The sequence below is a fragment of the Podarcis melisellensis genome, assembly GCF_964234715.1.
Source record: "Podarcis melisellensis genome assembly, chromosome: 8".
Lineage (NCBI taxonomy): Eukaryota > Metazoa > Chordata > Lepidosauria > Squamata > Lacertidae > Podarcis > Podarcis melisellensis.
The window spans coordinates 86,943,344-86,961,163 of NC_138540.1; the positions used below are offsets into that span (position 1 = coordinate 86,943,344).

The following is a 17,820-nucleotide window of genomic DNA, read 5'->3' on the forward strand; positions in this document are numbered from 1 at the left end:
CAACTCTAAGCTGTGAGTCCACAGCACTTTGACCTGTTCCTGGGCAGAAGGTGGTCTCTGGAAGTGCTAGCCAGCTCACCTAGCCCAGTCGGGGCTGAAGTGCATGAGTCCAGTTGGTGGCACTGGCTCAAGGGCGATGCTGACACCCTCTGCCTGCCCCTCCTTGGTTATGGGTATCCTGTTAAAGGGATATGCAAGGAGTTTCTTCTGTCTGGATGCCCAGGCAGGGAATAGGGTCATAGTACTCCATGGGGTACCCCTATTTGATGTAGGTCATACCACACACACCCCAGATGTGATTTCCCCTTAGATGCACTCCCAGCAAATGGTCTGGAGTGGAAAATGGCTACACCCAAATGCCTATGCCAAATCATTCACACCTGTAATCAATAAAGTTGTGGCCGATTTGACGCCAATTTATGTTGCGTGGTGAGTTCCTGCCTCCCCCCCCCGGTGGAAATAAAGACACATGGCACAAATATTTAGGTTAATGGGCAAAAAATGGCCACAACTTTATTGGTTACAGGAATGAGCGGTATTGGTCCTAACCGACTATCTGGCTTCAGCCCGATTGCTTGAAGACCGACAAGGGTTAACCACCGGTAGGGGGAGTCCTGCTGATACACATCAACTAGGAACTCCCCCGGGGTCACCGATTGGGGGCATGCCTTAGGCCTTCACCTCCATAGGCTTTGGATGGGGCCACGCCCCCCGGAATCCTTTACCGGACTGCCCTTTGATTTGGGGGAAGGTGATGGCGCTCCTCCCCCCCAACACATCTACATAACAATACCCCTACCAATGCCTAACCGCCAATGCCGAGGAAGTTGTGACGATTTGCTACGAGGTAGGCGAAAAACCAAGTGGTTGCTGCCAATTTGCCAAGTGCAAAAAAAATCCTACCAGGCCCCTTAATGGCGACCAACCGAGGTCCATAGCAAGGTCAAAAGAGAAACCTTGAAGGGTGGGAGGGTGGGAAACCCGATGAGCTGAGGTGGCAAAAGTTCCCTGGCTGTGCCAGTGTGATATCGTGCAAGCCACGCCCCCCCCAGGTCAGCCGATTGGCTGCATCTCCTGCAAGAAAATAATCCTCTCGAGTTCGGAAGTGGTTTTGTTGTCTTGTCTGGTTATTTATCACTTAGGCCGTGATGTAGCCACAGGGCCTTGGCACGCAAGTGGAAGTGTGGGAGAGTCCCATGTTGAGCTATTATTTGTTGTAAACACACACACACACAAATGGACTCACCAAAAGAGAATGGCATAAAAACCTCATTCTTCTTGAACTGTCCGTTCTCATCCAGGAAGTGTTAAGGGTCGAATCTTTCTGATTTTGCAAGATGTTTGGGGTCTCTCAGCACGGATCTCAGTGCAAGGAAGACTTCAATTCCCTGAACAAGAGAGGGAGAGGAATGAGAAGAGAAAGGGACAAATGGAAGATTCCTCCGGGTGGGAAGAAATCAGTATGAGATTTAGAGTAGCAAATTACCTTCCACTAATCCTGGTTGTCTTTGTCCATGGAGTTTTCTTGGCAGGGATACTGGAGTGGCTTGCCAGTTCCTGCTCCAGGAACCTAGATAGCATCTTAAAAAGCAGAGACATCACCTTGCCAACAAAGGTCCGTATAGTTCAAGCTATGGTTTTCCCAGTAGTGATGTATGGAAGTGAGAGCTGGACCATCAAGAAGGCTGATCGCCAAAGAATGGATGCTTTTGAATTCTGGTGCTGGAGGAGACTCTTGAGAGGCCCATGGACTGCAAGAATATCACACCTCTGCATTCTAAAGGAAATCAGCCCTGAGTGCTCACTGGAAGGACAGATCCTGAAGCTGAGGCTCCAAGACTTTGGCCACATGAGAAGAGAAGACTGCCTGGAAAAGACCCTGATGTTGGGAAAGATGGAGGGCACAAGGAGAAGGGGACGACAGAGGACGAGATGGTTGGACAGTGTTCTCGAAGCTACCAGCATGAGTTTGACCAAACGACTAAACAACAACAACAACAACAAACCCAAGTAGAAGAGGGGTGGATCTATACACAGGGGTGAAAACATGATGCTACAAATAAGTCAGAAATTAAATAATTATAACAAAAGGGGAAAAATATTATGTAAAAAAAATTCATAGAATTTTTTGTTTGCTCTCTGGCGCCATCTGGTGTTTCATGTTTATAACACATTCAAAGTGTTGGGGGCGGGTTGGGTTTTTTGGACTAATGTAGCCGAGTCCCAGATGTCCTCAAAGCATCTGACGTGAAGACAAGATTGGACCAGCCAAACTGTCTAGAACACTGCTTAAAATGGCAGGTGGCATTTTAATCATGGTACAGCCCAACTCCTTATTCATCCCATCCTTCCTGAGTCAGTCTCGGTGGAGCAGCACCAGGATTTACCGTATTTTCCGTGTATAACACACACCCACGTATAAGACACCCACTGTTTGGAGAACTCCAAATCAAGAAAATGTGGGGCGTCTTATACCTGTGTATTAGACGCCCCCAATTTTTAACATAATTTTAAAAGAAAAAAATCTAGTCTTATACATGGAAAAATACAGTGGTACCTCGGGTTACAGATGCTTCAGATTACAGACTCCGCTAACCCAGAAATAGTACCTCGGGTTAAGAACTTTGCTTCAGGATGAGAACAGAAATTGCGCGGCGGTGGAGCGGCAGCAGCAGGAGGCCCCATTTGCTAAAGTGGTACATCAGGTTAAGAACGGACTTCCGAAACGAATTAAGTTCTTAACCCAAGGTACCACTGTATGGTATTTGCTTATTTAAAACAAAATGAAAAGCAACTTCCCTGTGCATTTTGTTGGTAGATACCCGCCTTGTGGGAAACAAAGCGTCGACAACCTTGCCAGAAAAGCCCCTTTGTTTTGTTTTTTTATAAAATATTTATTGAGATTTTACAAAAACATAGCTTTACAGAATACAAGAAAGACATATGGAAAGAAAAAAACAAGAAAAAAACAAGAAAACTCACAAAAATACATAAAAAATAAAAAATTAATAAAAATACAAAATACAAAGAACAAATAGATAAAAAAGAATTAAAAACAAATCCATGTTTTGTAACTTTAAACTCATTAGCTTGTTTCCTTGACCTCCTCACACCTCCCCTTTTTGTATTCCCATTTACATAATCAGATCAGCAAATCCTTACACTCTTTCATTTATCTTAACTCTATTCTTAACATATTGTAACTCTATATTTCCATCCCTTATCGACTCATTTTGCATATTCTTAATAGCTTTGTTGCTAATATCACTTATTTTCAATCCAACATCATTTTAACATTCAGTAATTTTACAGTGTTTCTGCAAATAGTCTTTAAATTTCTTCCAGTCTTCTTCCACCATCTCTTCTCCCAGGTCTCGGATTCTGCCAGTCATTTCCACCAATTCCATATAGTCCATCACCTTCATCTGCCACTCTTCCAGGGTGGGTAAATCTTCTGTCTTCCAATACTTTGCAATAAGTATTCTTGCTGCTGTTGTTGCACAGAAAAGCCCCTTTGAGTCAGCCAGAAAAGCAACCCTTTGAGTCATCTCCAGCAACCTTGCCAGAAAAGCCCCTTTGAGTCATCTCCAGCCCTGTCTAGTCCCATAGGCCTCCACCAAGGAATAGCCTGTATGGATCAGCCTTCGGCATCCAAAGATGAAGACTGTAGGTCTCAACCAATGCCCCAGGCCACCCCCCCCCATCTTGGTAACCACCTGGCAGAGATGAGCACCCCAAGCAAACAGACTGCAAGCTGCCACCAGGATCCGTCCCTGCAGCTTGCTCCCTCCATTAACTGGGGAGGGATGAAGCACCTCTGTAGCTGGGTCAGGAATGGGCACCTGAATCCTCAGCTCCACCGGAAATGGATGCTGGAATGGAAGCAGAAGCTGCTGAGGAGACCAGGAGTGAGAACCCCGTGCAGGATTTACGTATAAGCTAAGCAAGCTATAGCTTAGGGCCCCACTCTCTTAGGGGCTCCCCAAAAATGTAAAGGGGAAAAAACTGGATGTACATTTCCAAAATGTAAGATAAAAAAGAAATAAAATAAAACCTACATACAAAAACAGTTTTGTGTTGTGTGGGCTCCTGCGATGTAAGTCATGGGCCCCGCCTGCTAGGCTGCTCCCTAAAATATCACTGGTTTGCTCATTTGCGTGGTGAGTTCCCGCCCCCCCCCAGTGAAAATAAAGACACATGACACAATTATTAAGGTTAATGAGCTAAATAAGGCCACAACTTTATTGGTTACAGGTGATGAGCGGTTTTGGCTTAGGCATTGGTCCTAACAGACTATATCTGGCTTCAGCCCTTCCACTTGACGGGTTAACCACCAGTTGGGGGAGTCCTGCTGATGCACATCAACTAGGAACTCCCCCAGGGTCACCGCTAGGGGGCATGGCTTAGGCCCTCACCTCCCCAGACTTCGGACAGGGCCACGCCCCCCCCCCCGGAATCCTTTATCAGATTACCCTTCAATATACAGGTCAGGTGAGGGCGCTACCACCCCTCTTCCAACTACAGAGCAATACCAATGCTTAACTGCCAATACCAAGAAAGTTGTGACGATTTGCTATGAGGTAGGCGAAAACCAAGTGGCTGGTGCCAATTTGCCAGGTGGAAAAATTCCTACCAGGCCGCTCAACGGCGACCAACCGAGGTCCATAGCAAGGTCAAGGAACGAAAACCTTAAAGAGTGGGAGGGTGGTAGTTCTTAACTTGGTGCTTCTCAGTTTCTGTTTTCGGTATGAGTGAGATAAATGCTTGCTTCCACGATTCAGGAGCCTTTTTCCCCTCCATGATTTGATTACACACTTCTTTCAACGGTTGTATTAGCCATTCCTTAAGTGCTTTGTAGTACCTCGCGGTCAATCCATCTGGTCCTGGTGATTTCCCCAATTGCATACCCTGAATGGCACCCTCTATTTCTTGGTCTGTAATTTTCTCATTCAAAATCCTTTTATTATTTTCACTAATCTTTGAAAGTCCATATTTTTTAATAAAATCTTCTATCTCTTGTTCATTCTTTGGCCCTTGTGCATATAATTTCTTAAAAAAACTTTGAAAACAATTACTGATCTCATTTGGTTTACTGATAAGTTTCCCCTCTACCTCGAGGGATGTTACCGTGTTCAGCTTTTGCCTCTTTTTCAATTGCCATGACAGCAGTTTCCCACATTTATCTGCTGACTCAAAAGTCTTTTGCCTCATTTGTTTTATTTTCCATTCTATTTCTTGATTTATCAGTTCCATATACTGGGTTTGTTGGTACTTTATTTCTCTTAAAATCTCTTGAGACTTGGGTTTAGATCTCAATTTCTTTTCTCCTTCTTTCATCTGTTCCCAAATTTTTTCTTTTCTCTCATTCTGTTTTTTCCTTTTTATAGAATTTTGTTGGATTAGGAAACCACGCATCACGGCCTTGCTAGCATCCCACACTATTCTTCTTTCCACATCTGATCTTAAATTCACCTCGAAGTAGTCTTTCAATGTCTTTTGGGCCTTTTTGTAAATAGCATCATCTCCAAATAGGGTGTCATTCATTCTCCATCTGAAGTTTCCAGCTGTTGTCAGTTTCATGTCCATCCTTATTGCGTTATGATCGGAGCAGGTTTTTGGGCAGATTTCTGTCTTTTTAACCCTTGGTGCCAGATTGCTAGAGATCCAAATTTGGTCAATCCTGGTCCAGGTCATCTTTGCTTCAGAGAAGAAGGTCCCCTCTCTTTCCAGGGGATTCCTTGTTCTCCAAATATCAATCAAGTCCATGGTATCAGTCAGCTCGAAAAAGGTCTTTGGTAATCTCCCATCTTTAGAAATTATTTGTCTTTGCGCTTTGTCCATGTTTGTGGAGACGACTCCGTTCATATCGCCCATCATTATGATTTTAAAGAATTAAGGCCTACTGGGAAATGATCTATAATGAAATTAAGAAGGTCCTAAAGTGGACATTTGCAAAGAAGCCGGAGGCCTTTCTCCTGGGCATGGTCGATCAAACGATTCCAAAGAAAGATAGAACTTTTTTCATGTACGCAACCACGGCAGCAAGAATTCTTCTAGCAAAGTATTGGAAGACTCAAGAGCTACCTACTCTGGAAGAATGGCAGAACAAGGTGATTGAATATATGGGACTAGCAGAGATGACCGGCAGAATCCGCGACCAGAGGAGAGAGACGGTGGAAGAGGACTGGAAAAAATTTAAAGTGTATCTTAAGAATTTTTGTAAAATTTTGGAATGAGAAGATGTCAAGGGCTATGAAATTAGAGAATTTATAGCTGTTAAAATCTAAACTTAAGAAAATTTAAAGAAAGTTGTTCTTTTAAAATTGAAAGAAGGATTGCTTAAAGCTAATTTAAAAAATAAGGGTGCAGTGATGGGAAGGTTTGGGGAAGTCATGTATGTATGTTTGTATGTTTTTCTTTTTCTTTTTCTATTTTATTGTCTATTTTGTTTTCTATACTGTTTAAAATGAATAAAAAATTTTATAAAAAAAAAAAAAATAAAGAGTGGGAGGGTGGGAAAAGCAGGAGCAGTTGACGGGCGGCAAAGAGGGAGATCCCTGGCCGCGTCCTGGTTTAAATAGGGCAGGCCACACCCCCAGAGCCAGCTGATTTGGCTGGGCAGGGGGTGACACGGCCGGTGATTGCCCCAGTCGCATGCGGGCTTGGCTCCAGCCTCTGCCCTTGTGGTGGGGCCGTGACGCCCACAATCCCCCCTCCTCTGCAGGGCGGAAGTGGCTTTCTATATACAGTGGTGCCCCGCAAGACGAACGCCTCGCAAGACGGAAAACCCGCTAGACGAAAGGGTTTTCCGTTTTGGAGGCGCTTCGCAAAACGAATTTCCCTATGGGGCTGCTTCGCAAGATGAAAAAATCTTGCGAGTCCCTGCGGGTTTTTTTCCACTTTTTTCGTCCTTTTCCTAAGCCGCTAAGCCGCTTAACAGCTGATCCGCTGATAAGCCGCTTAACAGTTGATCGCTAGAAGCCACTAGACCGCTGTAGCGCTAATCCGCTAAGTTGTCAATGGGCTTGCTTCGCAAGACGAAAAAACCGCTAGACAAAGAGAATCGCGGAACGGATTCTTTTCGTCTTGCGAGGCACCACTGTATAGGGTGCCTACATTCTGCATGGACTGATTGCATGGCAACATGTGCAAATGGTTTTAGATACCTGTTAGGCCCATAAATCACCATATAGCATATATTCAGCTCAAAAAAACAGCAGCAATTTGTTGTTGACAAAGGAGGGCTGGACATATAAAAGGCCCCATTCCCTTCCGTAGCTCCTCATCAAACCTAAATCCAGCCCTGTGAGAACCACAACCGCCAGATCAGGTTGGCACCTGACACCATCAGGCCCCATAGCCATTCTCACCTGAGGTGCCAGGACATCCCCTGCGATCGGAGGAGAAAGAGGAAGAGGAAGAATGGACGCTTGTGCATTTAGCCAAAGCTACTCCTGAACGTTTTAACATCAGCCAAAGATTACTCGGTTGCATCAAGTCAAAAGACAAACTGTTTGTCCTCATATTCAAACCGCTGGCCAAAAACCACAGAGCAGATAACATTGGAGGCGGCATGGCTGAGGTAGAAGGTCGGATCAAATGGGTGCCCTGCAGAGGTGGAAAATGGGCACAACCAGGGAGAAGAGTCGGTGGAAGAAGAATGGAAAAAATTTAAAGATTATTTACAGAAATACTGTAAAATCAATGAATGTTAGAAAAATGTTGGAATGAAGTTATATGGCTTTAGCAGAAATGTGATAAGGAATTAAGTACAAATAGACTTTTAATGTATTAAAGGGGGAAAATAAGGTTAGAATAAGTTAAGATAAATTACAGGACAGAAAACAGAGGAAGATGGAAAGGAATTGCTGAAACAGTTAATTGAAGTGGAATACAAAAAGGGAGGTGTGAGGAGGTCGTGGAAACAAGTGAATGAAAGAGAAGATACTGAAATTATTGGATGTGTTTTAAATTGTGTTTGTTTTGTGTTGTTAATTCAATGTTTTAGTGTTAATGTAATGTAGTGTTTTTCTTTTTGTATTGTATTGTATTGTTTTGTTGAATTCTTTTTCTTTCTTTTATAGTCTTTAAACTGTTAATAAATATATATTTTTTTTTTTTAAAAGGAAAATGGGGACAACATCACCCAAGATGCCAGGATACACCCTGTGGTCAAAGGAGAAAGAATATGCCTAATGGACACGGGTGCATTTAGCTAAAAAGGCTCCTGAATGTTTTAACAGCAGCCAGAAATATGCAAACAAAGCTTCTCCAGCTAGATGAAGCCAAATAAAACTCTGCACATGGGCAGGAACTTGCCATGCCATGGGAGCCAGTGCAGAACTCCCGCCAGCCCCATATTTCTACAGTTTAAAGGAAATTCAAGAAAGCTTGGGGGCTTTCTAGAAATTCTCCTCAATTCTATTTAATTTTTTTTGAAACTATTTGTCCAAGAAAGGAAAGAAGAAAAAATATTTTACATTTACATCTACAAGAATACACAGGCAGAAAACACAGAATGGCACCTGGGTTATTTCATGTGCAAACCTTGGCCCAGGAAATGAAACTCTACAGCGTGAATTTCAAGAGATCCTTAAGACAATGACTTGGAAAGCTGTGGTAAAAGAGAGGCAGCTTTGCCTTTTCAATAGCTGAGGGGAAAGCCTAAGGAAATAAGGAAAAGGGACAAGGCCATCTTGCAGTTTCACCCAGCAATGCAATTCCAAGCCATCCTCTGAGGAACCTTCCAAATTCCTCAGGGACTCGTGAGGCGTGTGTAGTAATTAATTTATTACAGAATGAGGCATGTGTAGTGATTAATTTATTTCAGATGGTAGCTGTTTAGAAGGGCCATCGAGAAGGGCTCTCTCTCCAGGGGGGAGAAAGAGGGCAGGAGAACCTTTTGAATCGTCATGAAAGAAAGGAAGGAAGGAAGAGGCATGTACCTAAAGGGAGCCATTTTGAGCCTGGCATTAATTTAGCCTCTTCATGGCGGGAGAGAAGGAAAAGGTGGGAAAACGCCTCTGCTAGAGGACGGCTCCATTGCCTCTGCTCAGTTTGCTCACATCCCTTGTCTGGTCTGAGGAGACAGAAAAGGGGTCTTATTTCTCCACAGAAACAACCCCAGAACTCATTTGGTTCCTCACTAGATGTCTCACCCCTTAAGTCTCCGAGGGAAGAGGGAATGGAGGTAGACAAGCCGGAGGTTTCTGAGGGAAGGTGCTCAAAAAACCACAATCTGACACCCAAAATGCAGAGGTTAGACTACACACATCCACAAAAACCAGACCCAATATAAAGTTATTGTGAAAAATTACAGGTGACAGTGATTGCATCGCACAAATGCAGAGCCCCACTCCTTGAGGTAAAACCCTTTGCAGATCTGGAACGCAAAGAGCAGGCATAGTGTCGTAAACAAAAATTGCCCTTTTCCCTTATGGGGTATCCAAGAGCCCATATAGAGTCCTTACATAGGTTCCCTATTGGTAGGAGAAAAATAACAGAGGCCAACCAGAGAATATTGAGAAGCAAAGAAGCTAGTAAGCCTGATCTTTATTGATCTGTGCAACAGGGTGCTCCCCTCACCCGCAGGAAAGGAGGGACCCAGAAAAATGGCGCGCAAGGCCTTATAAAGACTTTTGAAATTGCCACCCTGTAGATCAAGACCACCCCCAGAAACATCACACATACATCACAGAAGGGGTGTAACCTAAGACCACTCTCCAGATACATCACACCTACATCACAGAAAAGGTGGTCCAAAATAGAAATTTTAATATTGTTTTTCTCCTGTTTTTGTTTATCTCCTGTCTGGCAGGTTACTTGATTGGATTGCCTGGGGAGCCTGGCCAGTCTTTTGTAATGATAAATACTTAGTTCCTGGGCCATGTCACAGGCTCACACCTTATTCAAACACAGACATATCCTTAAGACAGGATTTGTGAAGGAAAAGACAATGGGGAGGCTTTTCCACTTTGACCATGCAGAGAAAACATTTGCTCAGTTTAGGAATAAAATGGCTTCAGGTCGGTCTTCCTGTGCTGTACATGCTGTTATGAACATTGCCATATATCTAAGACCATAAAATTCCTATTACAATAGGCAAACCCAGCCCTCCAGATGTTTTGGGACTACAACTCCTATGATTCCTAGCTAACAATGAGGCATCTGATCAAGGCCTGTATTTTAAAATGAGCTTAAAAATATATATATATTTGCAGATGCTTGTGTGTTTTTATGCCAGGCAGAAGACCAGCTGGCTTTGACAGATGTTTATCCTCCTGGACAAAGGCCCCCTGATTTATTTATAGCAGGAGCCAAAATTCTCAAAGTTGTAAAAAGGGAATTACAGGCTGAGAGCAAAGGCTACTAGGTTACTGACCCTACAGAATACAATCAAGCCGCAAAAGCACTAATTAAGAGTTGGTAAATAGTAGGATTCATTGTTTAACAAAATATAATACCATGTGTCTCCCATTAGAGACTTTAGCCACATTTTCATAAGGTTAAAGGGCAAGAGCTAATGGGAAAAGCAGCTGGCCAGGAAAGGGGGTTGTAAACTGAAGAAGTTTTTACTTTGAAAAGGCCTTTGCTTCTAAAAATCTATATATGTTATGTATGAAATATATTGGCTTAAATGTAATTATGCAAAGGATTTAGAAAGTAAGAAATGTTAGATTCTTATGTTAGATTCTTATTTCATTGATGATGTGTGAGAATGTGAACCCAAGATCTCTGATCTCTGTTTAAGATAAAAATTTAAAACCATTAACCATCTGTTTTGGAGGGCAAAAGGGCAAGAAGAGCAAGAGGTGATCTGGTAATTAAGGTGCCTTGTTGAGGCAAATGTAAGATATATGGCTACTTGTTCGCCATTTAAAGATAGAAGGAAATATAGCTCTTTGTCTCCCATAAAAGGTAATAGGAAATGGGTGTATCTTTTATGATTGGTTCTAGCAAACAGCCAATAGGAATTTCAACCAGGCTGATTGGACAGAGGCAGCCAAAGGAGGAGCAAGGGGGCTGGGCTGAGGAAATATAAGTGCTGGCCATCAGGGCTGGAGTGGGCAGAGCTTTGGTAACCATATACCACTGTGTCTCTCATTTATTTGTCTGACAAATAAATTATTATTTTAATTTCTCTATTGCTGCGTTGAATATTTCATTCCAGCTAAGCGTTAACCACAAGCAGGGTGCTACAACAGGACCAGTGGTCAGGGATGATGGGAACTGTAGTCCCAAAACATCTGGAGGGCCGAGTTTGCCTATGCCTGGAAAAGAGGGAGGAGATCCTTTGCCACCCATGACAGGCTCTGGTTTTATGCGCCACAGCCCTCCTGAGGCATCAGCACAACCACAAGCCTTGTCCTGTGTCAAACTGGTCTTGTGAATGTCCTGTCAGGCATGGGCAGACTCCCCCCCCCCCTTTTACACACATATACAAAGCAAAATGGAGACTGGCCATCTAGGGCAGCCATTCACCTCAGAAAGGACAGGCAGCTTGTTCCTTCCTCTCTCTGTGTGTGGAGACAGGTGCAAAAATGGTGGCTGCACCTTGCCTGTTACCCTCCTTCTGCCTTGCCCAGCCCCATGGGTGCCTTTTGCGGTTTCCCCATACCCCCCCAACTTTAAGACAAGTTTCCCTTCATTGGGTGTGTCTGTGTGTGACAGAGGTGGGTGCAAAAATGGCGGCCGCACCTCATCCAATAGCAGCCTTCTCATGCCTGACTTGGCCTTGGGTTTGGGGAGGATTCCTGCCCTTTTGGCTGCCTCCAACATGTGCTCACTTATTTTATTTCGGAGAGGGAGCGAGGTGTCATTATTAGCATGGGTCAGGGTTAGAATGGCAGCCTGTGTCTGCATTCGTGGCTCAATTTCTCTGCTGTTGTTTTCTCATAATCTTCATTATTATTGTTGTTGTTTAGTCGTGTCCAACTCTTCGTGACCCCCTGGACCAGAGCACGCCAGGCACTCCTGTCTTCCACTGCCTCCCGCACTTTGGTCAAACTCATGCTGGTAGCTTCGAGAACACTGTCCAACCATCTCGTCCTCTGTCGTCCCCTTCTCCTTGTGCCCTCCATCTTTCCCAACATGAGGGTCTTTTCCAGGGAGTCTTCTCTTCTCCTGAGGTGGCCAAAGTCTTGGAGCCTCAGCTTCAGGATCTGTCCTTCCAGTGAGCACTGGGCTGATTTCCTTCAGAATGGAGAGGTTTGATCTTCTTGCAGTCCATGGGACTCTCAAGAGTCTCCTCCAGCACCAGAATTCAAAAGCATCCATTCTTCGGCGATCAGCCTTCTTTATGGTCCAGATCTCACTTCCATACATCACTACTGGGAAAACCATGGCTTTAACTATACGGACCTTTGTTGGTAAGGTGAGGTCTCTGCTTTTTAAGATGCTGTCTAGGTTTGTCTCATTATTATTAGCAGCCTGAAAATGTATGTGTGTGTTGTGCAGTCCCCTGTTGACTTTGGATGTGTTGTTGTACCAGTATCATCAGTTCTGAGGTTAGGACTGCAGCCTGTGTCTGTGCATAGCTGTCAACGTCTCCCTTTTTTAAAGGGAAATTCCCTTATACCGAATAGGATTCCTCGCAAGAGAAGGGAAGAGTTGACAGCTATGTGTCTGTGTGTGTTGCTGAATGCTTTTGTCATCTCAGCATTATCATCCTAGCAGAGCATGATCTTCATTCCACATGGTGGGAAGAAGATGTGGCACAATAAATGTGTGCCCTGCTGTTGCATGCTTCTTGTTTTCTTTGCAAAACGGGAATACAGGGAGGGAACCAGAACAGAGAGCATGCAGGGAAGCAACAGGGGCAGCTGGGACCAGCTTTCAGAACCAAGCTAAGACACTTGTCAGTTCAGTTAGGTACTAAATATTTGTAGAAGTGCAATTCTTAAATGTTTCTAATATATTTGCAAAGGGAAAATATGTGGCGGGGGAAGGGAGAACAGCTTGGCCATGTCCCCTTGAGCCCCTTGGCCATGTCCCTGAGACCATGTTCTCATGATCTCCTAGCTGTCCTATCAGGTCTAAGGGACACCAGACATCATGGATTAACTCTGAATAAATGCCATGGGGTGCCTATAAAGGTAAAGGTAAAGGGACCCCTGACCATTAGGTCCAGTCGTGGCCGACTCTGGGGTTGCGGCGCTCATCTTGCTTTGTTGGCCGAGGGAGCCGGCGTACAGCTTCCGGGTCATGTGGCCAGCATGACTAAGCTGCTTCTGCCGAACCAGAGCAGCGCACGGAAACGCCGTTTACCTTCCCGCCGGAGCAGTACCTATTTATCTACTTGCACTTTGACATGCTTTCGAACTGCTAGATTGGCAGGAGCAGGGACCGAGCAATGGGAGCTCACCCCGTCGCGGGGATTTGAATCGCCGACCTTCTGATCGGCAAGTCCTAGGCTCTGTGGTTTAACCCACAGCGCCACCCGCGTCCCACCGGGTGCCTATAGGGGGGAAATATTCTCCAGGTGACCTGCCTCTTCCCCATTGCACATCTAATATAGAGAAACCCTTGCCGCTGTGAGAGATTGCTCACACTGAGCCAGCCAGGAACAATTTCTGACAACCTGATGAGTCCCAGGGAGCCATGCGTTGTGTCTCATGTGGGGTTTCAGCCATGGTGGTTGGCAGCAGGTGGTGCAACAGCTAACACTGGACTACAAATCTCCAAGTAATGTGCTCTTAGGGTTCTAAGGAGGCAGCAATTTCCACCCCATCCTGTGCTTATCACACCCTTTGTGTTCTGCTACTTTGCATTCTTCCACTGAAACCTGTGCTGTCCATTTTACTATCCACTATGACCAAAACTAAGGGACGCGGGTGGCGCTGTGGTCTAAACCACTAAGCCTTGGCCTGAAGGTCAGCGGTTCGAATCCCCATGACGGGGTGAGCTCCCGTTGCCCTGTCCCTGCTCCTGCCCACCTAGCAGTTCGAAAGCACGTCAAAGTGCAAGTACATAAATAGGTAGCACTCCAGTGGGAAGGTATACCACTTGCTTCCATTTCTGGTGGAATTTTCTAACATCCCCGTTTTCCTTTAAGCTATCCAAACAAACTCAACTTGGCCGGCGCAAGATGCCACTGGGGCAAAGTTAATTGCTTTCCAACAGAGAAGGAGTAAAATGATAATTGATTTGGACTGATTCTGTAAACGCGTCAAAGGGCGTAGGAGGGTAATAACATTGGCACTACACTATTGTGTCTTTTAGGTCCCTCTCCCCAAAAAAGGACTGGCTCTCTTCTGCCAACACCCACACACCGTATTTGTGCTCCAGTCTGAAGGAAACATTTATAAATTAAATCCATATTCTCTTGTTGATAAAACACATTTTATTCTATGTTTAACCATCAGCAATATAGCATAAAAACAATCATGGGAAGCATTATCTAGCTTGATAGAGTATTTTTCATTCTATCTTTCTAGAACCTCTATTACAACGCAGTACGTATTTATTAACGATGGGGAAATTTAAAATTCAGAGGAAAATCAATCTGATATTTTTCTCAAGTTGATTCAGTCTCAGAGAATTTGCTTGAGAACTTCCTTTCCCCCCCAGCCACTCACTGGTCTACTGTCTAGCTTGTTTCAATCCCAATGCTTTTTGTCTAAATATGCCTTAAACACCCTTTGAACCCAGTAATTAAAAAAGCAGACCGCCCCCACTTCTTCAAGAAGTCTTGGGTAGATCATGGATTCTAATCTCTACTAATGCTTGAGATATCAGAATCAACTGGGGTATTTATTCTTTCATTCTGGATCCACCCTGGCATTAGAGAGTGGCTGTGTTGAACCATGAGATGGAAATGACCTCTCCTGGTTAATGATTGACGGTTGCTCGTGCAAGAGAGAAAGCTTTGCAGAGGCATTTGACATGCAAGTGAACATTCTGGTCAAGGCTGTTTGTGTATTTGCTAACAGGCCTTGCCAAAGGCAACCTCAGAACCACCCCAGCAGGGATGGATGACAGAGAAACACTTTAAAACAGAAAGAGGCGGGCTCTGGTCAACGGTGACCTCTCACATATTTCTGGGTGTGTTTCCAATGAAAACAAGAGAGTCTGTGAAGATTTCAAAAACTAGGTAAAGGTAAAGGGACCCCTGACCATTAGGTTCAGTCGTGGCCATCTCTGGGGTTGCGGCGCTCATCTCGCTTTATTGGCCGAGGGAGCCGGCGTACAGCTTCCGGGTCACATGGCCAGCATGACTAAGCCGCTTCTGGCGAACCAGAGCAGTGCACGGAAACGCCGTTTACCTTCCTGCCGGAGTGCTACCTATTTATCTACTTGCACTTTGACGTGCTTTCGAACTGCTAGGTTGGCAGGAGCAGGCACCGAGCAGCGGGAGTTCACCCCGTTGCGGGGATTCGAACTGCCGACCTTCTGATCGGCAAGCTCTAGGCTCTGTGGTTGAACCCACAGAGCCACCTGCGTCCCTTTTTTCAAAAGGTAGGTGGCTGCTATCTAAACAGAAGATTTTGCAGCATTTGAACCAAAAAGTGTGCTCCACCATCGCCAGCAATTCTATTCCTGACCTGGAATGCACCTTTAAGGCAAACAGGCATTTATGGACTAATTCTCAATTTTACCATCTGCATGGTGTGAGTTCTGCTGTTCTTGCCATCCACCTTATACAAGCTGTGACCCAATATTAGGGACCTGGCCCATCAGTTGAAGACCAATGCCATAGAGCAGTCTTGCTCAACCTTGTGCCTTCCAGCTGTTTTGGACTGTAACTCATTGTAGTCTGAAGCAGCTGGAGGGCACCAGGTTGCAGAAGGCTGTCATGTTGGGGTGCCATGTAGCTCTCTGATTGCTTGTGACTATTTGTGGTCCAAGACCTGTCCACCTAAAAGCCTTTGACTGTGTCGACCACAGCAAACTATGGCAAGTTCTTAAAGAAATGGGAGTGCCTGATCACCTCATCTGTCTCCTGAGAAATCTCTATGTGGGACAAGAAGCTACAGTTAGAACCGGATATGGAACAACTGATTGGTTCAAAATTGGGAAAGGAGTATGACAAGGCTGTATTTTGTCTCCCTGCTTATTTAACTTATATGCAGAATTCATAATGCGAAAAGCTGAGCTGGATGAATCCCTAGCCAGAATTAAGATTGCCGGAAGAAATATCAACAACCTCAGATATGCAGATGACACAACATTGATGGCAGAAAGTGAGGAGGAATTAAAGAACCTTTTAATGAGGGTGAAAGAGGAGAGCACAAAATATGGTTTGAAGCTCAACATCAAAAAAAACGAAGATCATAGCCACTGGTCCCATCACCTCCTGGCAAATGGAAGGGTAAGAAATGGAGGCAGTGAGAGATTTTACTTTCTTGGGCTCCATGATCACTGCAGATGGTGACAGCAGCCACAAAATTAAAAGACGCCTGCTTCTTGGGAGAAAAGCAATTACAAACCTAGACAGCATCTTAAAAAGCAGAGACATCACCTTGCCAACAAAGGTCCGTATAGTTAAAGCTATGGTTTTCTCAGAAGTGATGTAGGGAAGTGAGAGCTGGACCATAAAGAAGGCTGATCACCGAATAATTGATGCTTTTGAATTATGGTGCTGGAGGAGACTCTTGAGAATCCCATGGACTGCAAGAAGATCAAATCTCTCCATTCTTAAGGAAATCAGCCCTGAGTGCTCACTGGAAGGACCGATCCTGAAGCTGAGGCTCCAAGACTTTGGCCACCTCAGGAGAAGAGAAGACTCCCTGGAAAAGACCCTGATGTTGGGAAAGATGGAGGGCACAAGGAGAAGGGGATGACAGAGGGCGAGATGGTGGAACAGTGATCTCGAAGCTACCAGCATGAGTTTGACCAAGCTGTGGGAGGCAGTGGAAGACAGGAGTGCCTGGCGTGCTCTGGTCCAGGGGGTCACAAAGAGTCGGACACAACTAAACGACTAAACAACACAACCTGTCCACCTCCCTCCACTGAGTACCATCTGGAGATGTTCAGTAGGCTGACTCTGGCCACAAGGTGGCCGTTAAAGGCACAGAATCTAGGAGATTTGGACAGAAACAGCATTGGGACTATATTAGCATAACCTTGGAGAATGTCACTGTGCAGTTCTGGCTGCTTCACCTCAAAAACAATATTGCAGAATCAGAAAAAGTTTAGAAAAGGACAACCAAACCAATCAAGGAGCAACTTCCCTAATGAAGAAAGGCTGCAGCTCTTGGGACTTTGTAGTTTGGAAAAGAGATAAGTATGAGGCATCATGATAGAAGTTTCTAAAATTATGCATGACATGGACATCCATTGAAGCTGAATGTTGGAAGATTCAGGACAGAGCAAAGTCAGTCCTTCCTCGTGCATTTCAGAGTTAGACTATGGAACTCTCTGCCACAGGAGGAAGAGATGTCCACCAGTTTACACGGCTTTAAACAAGGATTGGACACATTAATGGAAGAGGAGAGGGTTATCAGTGACTACTAGCCATGATGTCTATGCTGTATCTCCATCGTCAGAGCATAGCTGTCCCTTATTTGGCAGGAAAGTCCCTTATCCCAGCGCCATGTCCCACTGCTGTCCCTTATTGATGATGTCCCTTAAATTTCCCGGGTTTCAAAGGAAGCAGCTCCTCTCTCTCCCTTCCTGCCGGCCAGGGAGGAGGGAGGCTCCAACTGTGTTGCTTGACCCAATAAGGAGTCTAAGAACGACTGGGGGGTGGAGCTCGCATGCCTTGTGCCGATCAAATCAGCCGCGTTTCCTAGGGACTCGCCTTTGCTCAGCGCTTCCCAGCGGAGAGGGGACGGTGGTTTTCCTTGCTGCATCCCCTTTGCCGGGTTGCTGCGCTGTGGG

The 17,820-nt window shown here is 45.0% G+C and overlaps 1 long non-coding RNA gene across 1 annotated transcript; it reads right to left on the bottom strand.

The window, feature by feature from the left end:
• Positions 1–8,806: 8,806 nt before the first annotated feature.
• LOC309376274 lies at positions 8,807–12,278 on the bottom strand. Its single transcript, XR_014171142.1, has 2 exons — positions 11,482–12,278; positions 8,807–9,079 (listed from the first exon to the last, which is right to left on the bottom strand). It is a non-coding gene; the product is annotated as an uncharacterized lncRNA (long non-coding RNA).
• Between the last annotated feature and the right edge of the window lie 5,542 nt (positions 12,279–17,820).